Consider the following 12,631-nt stretch of genomic DNA (forward strand, 5'->3'; position numbering starts at 1 on the left):
TGTGGGCCTGAATTGGTAAGGAATCAGGGCATGGGAGGTGTAAGCAAGGGAAATAATAGGGAGAATGTTTTGATATTGTCTGTACATTCATTTACTCGTCCATTCATTCATTTCACAGATATTTACTAAGCATCTATTTATCGAACACCTGCATGCCAGCCCTGTGCTAGGTGCTGGAAATACAGGAATTTCCTGGCAGATACAGTCACTGCCCTCATTGAGCTTTTAAACTAGTGAAGAAGACAAACATTAATAATTGTAAGTGTGATCATTGTTACAAAGTGAAACCTGCTGTGTATTTTAAAGAGATTATGGCTTACCCAATCCATGGGAAAAAGCGACAGATTCAGGATCTAGCAACAAACCAGCACAGATTTTTAAACAGGCAGTAGAAAGAATGTGTTCCTCCCCTGAAGCCCTAACAATGATTAATGTCTGCCACCTGAGCGAGATGCCGGATGCCAGCATGAAGTCCTACGCGTCAGGGTGTCTCTAGCTACAGTAAGAGAAACCCCCTATTTGACTGGCTCACACAATAAGGAAAATGCATTTTGCCAAACAATGAAAGCCCTGAGGCAGGGGGACCCCAGCACTGTGACAATATCATCAAGTTCCCTGGTCCGTTGGCCTTTCTGCTTTTAACTTCCAGGGTGCCAGCAGTGTCCAAAGGCTGGCACCTGGTAGAGTTGCAAGATAACAGCCATGGTTCCAAATGTCACCTTCAGACACAACAAAAGGCAAATAGATTTGTGTCTATTTTCAAGAATGAAGTCACTTTAGCAGATTTCCTTTTGTATCCCGTTGACCAGAATTCAGTCCCATAGCCCCAGAGAGGTGCCTAGGGAGGAGAATGCTATCGTCATGAGTAGCTTTCGTCATGATCAGGAATTACCCCTGAGGCTCCAGGAAGTGGCCTCCTTGGTGAAGTGGTTGCCCAGACAGCGCGTTTCTTGGCAGTAAGGAGTAAAGGGCCATACTGTCTGGTAAGTAGCCTGTGGCACCTGTGCTGCTCAGTGACACTGAGGGTCGTGAAGGATGTTCCCTGTCTTCTACCCCAACCCTCCCAGATCACCATCCCACAGGACATCAGAGCATTTGGGAGGGAAGGCTATCGCTGTGACTAATAGCCTAACTCTGCCCCAGTTAACACAGAGAATGCTCAGACAATGGAAATCAGTGTAATGAGGTTGTCTGCACTAAAGAAGAGCTGTACTGTTCAGGAGGCAAATGTTCTCACCATCTCCATGAAGAAATGCAAACAGATGCTAGACATGTAGCAACTCATACATAAGCCTTCTCAGCTACAAACTGCTAAAGTAATACCCCTGGACTAAATCCTGCTATATCTAATAATGTCATATAATCAAACCATAATTTTGATTATTATCAAACCAAAATGCAATTACAGAACACTTGTGATCTATTGCAGTGTTTGTTAGTTAAGTACTGCCCTTGACCCTAAGTGGGGAAGAAGAGATGTACAAAACCAATTTAAGATGTAAGGCATAATGCAGTAAAGGGGATGGGGCAGGAACGTTCCACAAACTTATCCTCACGTTTAACAGAGGATAAGTAAAAGAAAAATAAATAAATATGAGAGAGAGAGAGGAAAAACAACGGAGATTGATTGATTGATTGAAAAGGAAAAGACTTTTAAGCCTGGATGGGGGAGGGAGAGAGAGAGAGATGATTGGTGGACCGATTGATTGATTAAGAAAAGACCTTTAAGCCTGGACCTTGAGAAATGGATAAAATTGTAGAAAAAACTGAGGAAGGCTATTCCAGCTGCTGGAAATCAGAGACTATCCTTAGACAATGGACAGTACCATAGATTAACTGGAGAATGGTGACCCTAGGGAGAAGTACTCAGAGATAAAACTGAAAAGATAGATTGCCATCACATAATAGAATATTTTAATGCCTTATTAATTAGTTTAGGCTTTTTTCTATAGTTTCATAGTGAGTCACTGAAGGGTTTGGGCTAGGGAGCTACTTGATAAGAATGTACGCATTTGGAAAAGTTCTCATGTATCCAGGGTGTTAGCTTTTATGAGGAGAGAGGTTGGAAGTACAGATATCAATTATGAAAAATGGAAGTACACGTAAAAGATAATTAGGGTATGAACTAAAGTAATGTCCATAGGCTAGAAAGAGGTATATGAAGCGCTTTCTTACAGTGAAAGGACTCAGCAGTTGTTTGGACATGGGGTGTAGAAAAGAAGATACAAGGTTTCACTTTGAAGAGTGAGAAGAACGGTAGTAGTATTATGACTGAGGACAGCAAAGCAAGGAGGAGTAACCAGTTTGGGGAATAGAAAATATGAATTTAATTTAGCATCACTGACAAATGGAAATACATGGAATTTCAATGATGATGTCTGTCTAGGAGAAAAATCTTGGCTCAAGCTGCATTGATCTCCTATCTGAAGTCTGTGTAATTTAATAAATATTATTAAATGGAAATATATATAGTAACATAGTATATTTTACTAAGTAAAAGCCACCCCAAAAGTTAATTTTGTTTAATGATACAAAGTTACACTGTACATGAAAGTCTAGTTTGGTTTTGGTAAACCTTGCCACAAATTGAATCTTTTGAAATTTAGCAATTTGTTTAAACGCCCATAGGCACCTGTTATACAGAAAATTTCTATATTAATAAATACTGAATGCTTTACATTAATGACTCATTTCAGAAAATGTACTCATTAAATGTTGTAATGATATACAGATCTTGGAAATTTGGGCCATATCTTTATAGAAGTCATAGTTGCAGCCTTAGTCATCTGTTGCGTCTCTAAGAGAACCTTGAAGAAATATTGTTTGGTTCTTTTACTACAAGGATTTTGTCTTCTACAGATTTGTGCCCACTTGGACCTTATTTACTCTTGCTGCCTTTCTCATTCCTGTCTTTCTGTCAACAAGCTGTAACTAATTCCTATATGTTATTGCTTCCTCTAAGGACATTTGCATTTTAATAACAGTCTTTTTGAATACTCAAAAGTATGGAAGACCTAATGGACTAGATATCTAGTAGAATAATTTTTTTTTATAATGAGGGTTTTTTGTTTTTGAGGAAAGGAGAGCAGGAGAGCATTTCCAACATACCTTAAACCATATTTTCTAATTAGCTATATTAATACTGCCAGCCCTAACTCCTAGCTTGAAATCATAAAAACTTCTGGTTTTTGAAATGCTTTATACTCCAATAACCCAGTTCAGTGCAGAAATCCCACCTATATACTCCTTCACAAATCATAGCAGACATCAGAACACTTTCCAGTCTTAGGAATCTCACTATTTCACAAGGTAAACAATTCAAGTTTTTTTTTGTTGTTTTTTTTTTTTTAATATAGCCTTAAATGTAAATGCATGAATTCTGTACTCTGGGGCCAATGCCTGTTCTATATGCCAGCTATTCAAATCAAAAAGGCATTTAACTTGTTCCTCACAGTACCACCTCTCCTTAGTCTACCCTCTTCCAGACCAAATATACCTCTGGTTTCTTTGATAGATTCTTGTGATACTTTCCAGACCTGTTACCATCATGTCTCTCTTATCAAAATCCGCCCAGCATTGTTCACACTCCTCTTCATTGTGTCTCCAGAACTAACAGCAGAATATTCCAGATATGGTCTGGCAAGTGTGATATAGAGTGCCCCATTACCTCCTCTTATCTTGAGACTGCTCTCTCGTTAACGGAGTTAAAGTTACATCAGCTTTTCTGGCAGCCATCACATTTTTCACTCATATTTTATTCACTTTCAAATTAAAAGCTTTAGCTTTTCTTTATGTGTATTTGTATTATGTCCTATCTCCCTTATTCTTTATTTATTCAGCTAATTTAACTAAAATTCCAAATTTAACATTGAACATAAAAAAAACATTATTTTTTGTCTCTAAACTATTAATAGAGAAGATACAAGAGCACTAGAGTATTAATGTTATGATCGTACCATCTTCCCTAAGCAATAGATAGATCTCTTCTTTCAGCTTCTTGTTGTTTCTAGCTTAGCTTTAACTGTTCTTTTTACTATCCTTAGCATTTTACAAGTCTCACTTCTTTTTGGTCTTTCATCTTTCTGACTTTATTCTTATACCTTTAAACAACATTGTCGTTCAGCATTATAGAATCATTTCAGGTATAGAAAGTACAAAAACATTGGGACTTCTGTGCTGTAGTTTCTGACTTTACCAAAGTGTTCTTCTGTGCCACTGGTATTTCCAACTACTGAGCCAGTGAACTGAATACAGATTTTCTCTGTGAAGGATCCACAGAGGCAAGATTGGATGTATTAATCAAGTCAAGAAATTCATCAAATTTTTAATTCCCAGAAAAGCAGGATTTGGTACCAGAACAAATTTAAAGTTTCTAAAGAAGTCATTTGAACTTCCTCTGTCCCTATGAAATACAAACCTGCAATAGGCAGCATGTCTGAATTCTTGAGCAGTTCCATTTTTGAACCTGTGTATCCGGTATATCAAATAGCAAGACATCAACTTTCGCTCAGATCTGTGTAGCATATGTGCTGACTGTCTTCCCAAGAAACTGTTGTAAGGGGAGCTATTTTGGGGGCAATGCCAGGCAGAACAGAAGCAACGCTTTAAGGATGCTTTTAGCTGTCACTTCAAAATAAGATGATAAATTTGGAAAGCTGAGAGGGTTGTCTGCTTTGTATTACTAAGGTTTTGAACCTGGTCTTCATGGTGATTGCTAAAGGACGTAGTATTGTTTCTGCAAAAGGAATCTGTAGCCATATTCTAGAAAACAAAAAAGGTAGCAACAATAAAAACCCTTTGCCTGTGCGCTGTCTCCCATTTGTCTTTTTAGCCACTCATCTGCAGTGTAATAATCACCAGTGTTCTTTCATACAGTGGATAGCAATGTGGGTGACGCAGAACTGAGACCCGATGTACTGGCAGGGTACATGCGCAGGAAGACAAAATGCATTCTCCTGATGTGGTATATTTGCTCATGATTTTACATTGTTTAGCTGGAGAGAAAGAAAGAAACATAATGCCCTTTGTAGTATCAGAATCATTCTTGTCTGTCTGTGGTCACATTTCTTCACTTAGACCATTATCAAATCAGCAGTGAATCAAGAGGAAAACTGCTAAGCCCCTAAGGACAAACTGCTCTTTCTAATCCATTTTGAATAAAACTAATGACGCTGCCTCATTTTGAGTGACGTAGGGGAGAGCATGGGTGAAGGGGCCCTCTTTTGAGGGCCTTCTGCTTGCTAGCCATTTTCATTAAGTATGTAGTTTAACATTCCCAGGTGCCCCGTAAGGTAGGTTGTGTTAGACTCGTGTGACAGATCCGGAAACTAGGCCTTTAAGCAAGTATCCAACTTCCCTCCAGCACAGGCTGGTGAAGGTTGGGCAGTGTATTACAAAGCCCATGTTCTTTCTGTTAGACCACGGTGCCCCTTTCTGCCGTTCATGGGTGTGTGCATTTAGTTGCTGGTGGTAGCAATAGTGGTATTAGAGATGATGACTTACTTCTGTAATGTTCAAAATGATTTTGATACAGTTCTGGGAAAATAGGTAGCGTGAGAAAATTATACACAATTTCATGGCACAAACGTCTGTCTCGTCAGGTCCCCACAGTACCACACCATCACCCTCTACAGATTTTTCCCCACAGATTCTTCCTCGTGACCCCTGTCACCATCATCCAAAAGAAAAAACTAAAAAAAAAAAAAATTTTTTTTTTAAGCAAAACATGAAATAATTGCCTCAGGTCAATTATTGTGATTTCTCTGCATTCTGGAGAATATAAATGTGCCGTAGTTCTTTGCTCAGAGTGAAACCTTCTGATGCATCACATCAGTTAAGTTTATTGTAAAATATTTATGTAAAAGTTAAGCCCTCACAGCTCATTTATAAGGTATGTGTCTTGGTATGTACAGACTCTTACCACTCTGAGAGCATAAACAACACTAGTAACAAATGTTTTCAAATTATTTGTCAGCATGCTTTTGAGGTGGGGTGAGAATAATAGTGTTATAGCAACCCCCTTTCCAAATGGCTTTTCAAACTGTTACGGTATTGAGATGTTAAGAGGAATAATCATAAATTACGGCTTGTGAAGAATGTGTGAATCCAGGCCAAAAATATTTAAAGCTAAGGGAACAGATGAGTAAATAGTTGGATTTGACTCAAGATCTTTGCAATATTTTCATTAAACTGCTGAAAGATGTATTTTTTAAAATGTAAATTCAGACACTGACATTTGCAACCTGTACACAGAGTTTCTTATGAGCATATAAGGTCACTTGGATGATTCACTGAAGTGTGATCGCTGAAGGCAGAGATGTTGTTGTGAGTTGCTTAGTTTACAGAAGCCTTTGAAGCATGGTTATGTAACAGTCTGTGTTTGTTAGAATCTAGGCTTTATGCAGCAAATAAAAACAAAGGACTTAATTTAGGATTAGCTAGATGCCACATTCTATCAAGATTTTATATGTAAAGGTTAATTTCTGGACTAAAAATTTAGAGCTTAACTTTTTAGTTTTCCAGGCTTAGATGTTTTGGTAAAAAATTAAAGAAAAAAAAAAAAAAAAAAAACAAGTTGCAAGGATTTCTCATAAAAGATCTACATAGTGACTTTGAACAGATGCAAGCATGTTTCTTTTCCTCATGTGCGTATGTGTGAGAGAGAGAGAGCGGAAGAGCGCTTTTACTCTGTGTGTCCATTTAGCGATGAAGCTCTTTTCATGCGAATGGGGACAGGTTATCCTACTAACAATTTTATATTTAACATAAGTCCTCCTTTTGTTTCTGTAGCTTCAAAATGGATGTACACTCATGGCCTTGGTTAGCCTTCTTTAGTTTCAAGGTGAAAGTAATACTTTTAAACATTACCTCGTTACCTAGAGGTACTTTTGGTAATTTTTCATTGTTAACCACTGTCCAGAAACCCCTGTGATTTAATGATAATGACAAACGTGTACCCCTCACCTCCACTGGCAATGAAGAGCCTATGATTTAGCTTCATTTTCTACTCAGGAATTTGAGATGAATCACAAAGTAAGAAAAATATTTTGCAACTGCTGTAACACTTTTAGATTGGCTTAATATATATTCATAGGACTATAGGTAGTAATGAATAATGAGTGGGCCCTTACTACACACAAATGTTTTTAGATTTTTTTTTTTTAATAGCTGAGTGCTATTCAGTGTCATTCAACAGCATTTCTGTTTTTGGTTCATAGCTCAGTTCCTCAGTGATAGTCTCCTCTGGTTCCAGAAATGCATCTAACAATAGCTTAGTCGAGATTTCTCTCCTCTATTTCTTGCCTTTCTGGGGAAAACAGAAATCAGAAATATTATTGTATGCTATGAAAACAGGACATTCTCACCTACTAGTTGTGTCATTAATGGGAGGAAAACATTTGTTCCTAGCATAAGTATTTTTACCGATTTGTGAAAAGCGGTACTATTATATGGCAATTGACTCCAAGATACATGGTAAGACTGTCTTTCTTATATTAGCAATTATATCTTTACTTGGAATATATTAGGTAAACATAAAGCTAAATTGCTGATTGATGGATGGATGGATGTATGGATAGATGGATGGATAGATGGAGGATACAGTTTCCTAATGGTGGAAGAGCCCTTAAATGTTGTTCAAAATTAAGTAATTAAAACACAAAGATTTCTATAATCTATTGCTTTTCCCTTAGAGCAGATGTTTAATTAAATGGTAGAAAGGAAAAATTGATAAAATATTATCAATAACATACATCATGATTTTGTAGAATTTAAAATTGTGGAATCTGCTGTCAGAATACTTGCTGAACAGACTTTCATAATAAGATCTACCATCTATTACAAACATATGCTTTGCGTGCTGCAAGCACTTTACATTCACTATCTCATTTAGTAAACTTTTTCCTTTCCTAGGGAATAGCATTGCAAACTATAGAGGAAGGAAAAATCCACAATGAAAACACTAGCCTGAAAGATTTCATATCTAAACTTTCTTTTTAAATAGTCCTTTATTTAATTAGTCCAGAACAGATTGTTCTCTTTTATTTTGAAAAATAAATTATACATATCACCTTTATATCTGATGCCAGCTTTTTTTAAATAGAGCATTCAGTATCTAAAATAAATTTCTAATATATTGGATGTTAAATTACTTTTTCCTTCTGGATCTTCTCTGTAGAAATTAGCCCACACCCCACACCCCCCCCCTTTCTTTTTTTTTCAGTGAATATCTCCTGCCTATGAGAAAGCTGTTTGGATCTTCTATAAGTGAGATATTTTTATTTTCGTCGTTTTCTGTTAAGCTGTTCTAACTCAGAATCTCACCGGGTCAAACTGAGGGCTCAGTGTTTCATCTATATTTGAAAATGGTACCTGAGTATTCCAGAAGATTTCTTAAAATTAAGCCATTATTTAATTACTGGTTCATTATAACTGTTTAAGGGCTCTTAAGGATATATGGGTGCTACAACCAAAGAAAGTTGTGTCTCTCCAGAGAAAAGTGGAAAAAGTAAAGCCATGAACAATGCGTTCTTGGAAACAGTGGTTTCAGTTATAACCATGTGTAAGAACCATCTCTAATTCTGTTAATGTGGTATCTCTTATCCTAAATGATGGCAAAATGCCTAATTAATCCCTATTTTATTTGTGAAATTTATCTGTGGAACTAATTCATCCTTTTGGTAGTTACATGATACCAACTGTTGAATAAGGAAAGCATTCTTTATTATGTTATTAAGTAAAATTATTTAATTAATATATAACTTAAGTGCAGTCATATTACCTTTTATTGGCAAGCAATTAACATTTATTATAGGAACATTAATTAAAACAGAAAATTATTTTCTTTGTCTGTAAAATTATAACCATTACTGTAAATTTTTCCCCATAAGCTCTTTATTACTTAGGGAAATAGTCAATTTCACTCTACTACCTTCCCTTCTAACACTCTTCCTTTTTGTCCAGCTAAGGAAAACAAAAGGAAAATAAGTTTCTCTGGTAGCATTCTTTTCTGATTCTGAAACATTCCTTTCTTCAGTTTGTTCTCTTACCCTAACATTCTTATCTCACAAAGGCTCATGTAACTTGTATGGCAGTAGGTATTTCTGGGTCTTATACTTGTAAACATTGAGAAATTTGCTCTTTTTACTAGGATAGTGGTTAAGAGCATGGGCTCTGGATTAAGACCATCTGAGGGTTCAAGTTCCATCTCTTCCACTTACTCATGAAAGTAATGTCTTTGTTTCCTAGTTTTCTCATTTTTAAAACACCTACTTGTAGAATTATTGTCAGAATTGAATGAGTTACTGGCATGTGAAAGGCTTGGCAACAGTGTCCAGCACATACTATAAGCTCAGTACCTGTTAGCTGCGATGGTCATAATTACTGTCATTATCATTATTCTAAAAATGCACTAGAAATTTGATAATAAAAGGAAGGAAAAGAAAGGATGAGAGGAGTAGATACGCATCCTCTCTGTTGCCTACATTCTCTTGTCATACTTCTTTTTTCATTTCCTGTTCCCCATTTCACCGCTACAAATTGATTTCTGTCCTTCCGAAGTAGTGGAATTAAAAGTCTTCTGCTCCCTGCTATATCTTTTCCTCATTCTTGTACCATTGGCCCACCTTTCTTCCTTACCTCCACTTTCTCCACATGCTGCACCACTATCTTGATTTCCCTTTCTTCTCTAATCAATCACTCTTTGTGTTGTCTTTTTTCCCCTCAGATCCAAACCCAATCATTTATTCTTTTTTCTTGCTCTTTTCCCTTGAAGAACTCACACATGCTCATAACTTCAGCTGTAGCTCTGTGAAGATGATCCCTAATTGCCCCTTCTACCATGGTCTTCCCCTATTCACTAAGTGAAATTTTGTGATGTTTAATGACTGTTAGGAAATACTGAGCAGCCTGGAATCATAGCTTTTTGAAAGGTAGAAGAACTCTAGCATGACCTGGTTCTATTCAATTAAGTAGAATTGGTTGGATCAGATGTATTTTAGAGATGGTTTCCAAATTAGTACCAAAAGTTAAATTGCATAACACTTGACAGTGTATGAATACTTTTTTTTTTTTTTTTAACATCTTTATTGAAGTATAATTGCCTTACAATGGTGTGTTAGCTTCTGCTTTATAACAAAGTGAATCAGTTATACATATACAATATGTTCCCATTTCTCTTCCCTCTTGCATCTCCCTCCCTCCCACCCTCCCCATCCCACCCCTCTAGGTGGTCACAAAGCACCGAGCTGATCTCCCTGTGCTATGCGGCTGCTTCCCACTAGTTATCTATTTTACATTTGGTAGTGTATATATGTCCATGACACTCTCTTACCCTGTCACATCTCACCCCACCCCCTCCCCATATCCTCAAGTCCATTCTCTAGTAGGTCTGTGTCTTTATTCCCGTCTTGCCACTAGGTTCTTCATGGCCTTTTTTTTTTTTTTTTCCCTTAGATTCCGTATATATGTGTTAGCAGACTGTATTTGTTTTTCTCTTTCTGACTTACTTCACTCTGTATGACAGACTCTAACTCCATCCACCTCATTACAAATACCTCCATTTCATTTCTTTTTATGGCTGAGTAATATTCCATTGTATATATGTGTGAATACTTTTATTTATATTGACTCATCTGGCCCTCGCATCATCTTAGTGATGGGGTCAGGCAAGTATTTTTATCCTCAAATTAAATATAAGCATTAGAAAGATTTATAACTTTCACAAGATCATATTCTTAGTAAGTGAATAAATGTGATTTAAATCTAGTTCCTGTAAGTCCAGCACAGTTTTTTACTTGGGCACCAGATAATTCACCTTTTGTTGCCCTGTAGAAACACCATTAAAATAGGTAAAGTGTGTCTCACTAACTACTTATAATTTTATTTGTTTTTCTCTGCTTCTCTTTGTAAAAGTTACTGGTGTCTCTGACTAAATGTCATTTTTTGCAGTGTTACACTGTCCTAGTTTCTGACACTCACAAACACAGATCAATTTAGCTGGAGTATTTTTAAAACAAACATATTTACTTTAAAGGGGTAAAATTACTTTTTAAGGAAAAAGATGACTGCTCAAATATTTGTTAAACCAGGATATAAATCTAAGTATATTTCAGCTTCAAGTGCAGATTGGGAAAGTGTCATGCTAGGTGCTGAAGGATGTTAGAGGATAAAGAGTCTGGGGACTAAAAATCCCATAGAATAAAGAACACTTTACAAAGAGGTGAAAGAGAAGCGTCCTGCTATCATCAGCTTTCTTTCATTTAATTGTGTATATTTCCTTTTCTTGCCTTAATAATTTTGAATGTAGGAAATTTATTCCTGGTGATATTTTGTTTGTTGACAGCTTCAGACAACTTACCTAAGGGATATACAGAATTGTCTTACTGGATTTGGTTAACTCTTTTATGACCATAGTAGTCACATCACTTTGGAATTTTGATAATATTTAGATAGTCTAAATAAAACTCAACATTTGTGAAATAACTATAAAAGTAAATAATTAAGTCTACATAGAATTTGATCCAAAATGTGCCATAATTTTTGCTCATTTCAATTATGTAAATCATCTTTATATTTGACTATCATAGCCAAAACATTGGTTCATTTTGTTTTGAATTGTACAAAAATGCACTTTTCAGAAATAACTTAGCAGCTTTACTCTTTTCTTGTGTAATTCTTTTCCACAACTACCTAGTAAGATTAAACCAATATGATTGTTTTCAAGATGATTGTAAACTACTATACTAGATTTATTATACCCCTGGAAAATGTATATATTAACAATCACATGTGTATGTGTGTTTAAAGCTCTCTCACTCAATTTTTTTGGTGCCTGTGGAGAAATGTTTACTTTGAATCTTCTTCCTCACAATCATCAACCTAGGTAAAGTTTTGATAGTTACTGACTGTGTGCCCAGAAGTGCTCAGGAATGACTGGGAGTAATGATGCATGTGTGCACACACACACACACACACACACACATACACACATACTCCTGTAAGCTTTACTTTACAGTTTCTCAAGGAAAGCTAGCTCAGCCCCTTCTCATTTACCTTTCTGAAGCACTGAGTAAGCCCTAAAGTATTAGATTTTCTATTTGGTCTTAAAAGTTAAAAGAGAAAGAAGAATATAGACTATACATTACTCCTAATAAATTTTGACTTCAAATAAAGAAAAAGGATGTTTCTACTACCAACACTAAAAGAATATGCTTTCAAATGTTTAAGTATTTTAATGTTCATTTACTTTGCAGACTTTAACTGGCAGATGGTGGTAGAGGGTAGAAAATATTATACCTAAGTGCATATCCTGGCCTTGCCAAATTATATATAAAATCATATATATATATGATTTTTCACAGTCATTCTGATGTTCAATGCTTAACTTCAGTCATCTGTATAAAGAAGGCTAACCAGTCAAGTTGATAATACAAGTCTTTGAGTATATGTCGACTTTAGTAAACATGTAATCATTTATCCACTTCAACTAAGAATTATATAAAATGTCTGTCTCCAGGGCTCATACCAATCAGAGTTATTCACTTGAGAATTAATTGCTTCAAGCTGACATGCATCTGTTTTAACTGTTGTGACTGTTCCAAAAAGAAGGAAAAAAAATCTTTTAAAATGTCCA

General features: G+C 36.1%; 1 protein-coding gene across 1 annotated transcript in view; it reads left to right on the plus strand.

Moving 5' to 3' along the window:
• The window catches only part of GBE1 (1,4-alpha-glucan branching enzyme 1), a 291,409-nt gene that overhangs the window by 254,924 nt on the left and 23,854 nt on the right, over positions 1–12,631 (plus strand). The window lies entirely within an intron of this gene.

The sequence above is a fragment of the Eschrichtius robustus genome, chromosome 6 (assembly GCF_028021215.1).
Source record: "Eschrichtius robustus isolate mEscRob2 chromosome 6, mEscRob2.pri, whole genome shotgun sequence".
Taxonomy (NCBI): Eukaryota; Metazoa; Chordata; class Mammalia; order Artiodactyla; family Eschrichtiidae; genus Eschrichtius; species Eschrichtius robustus.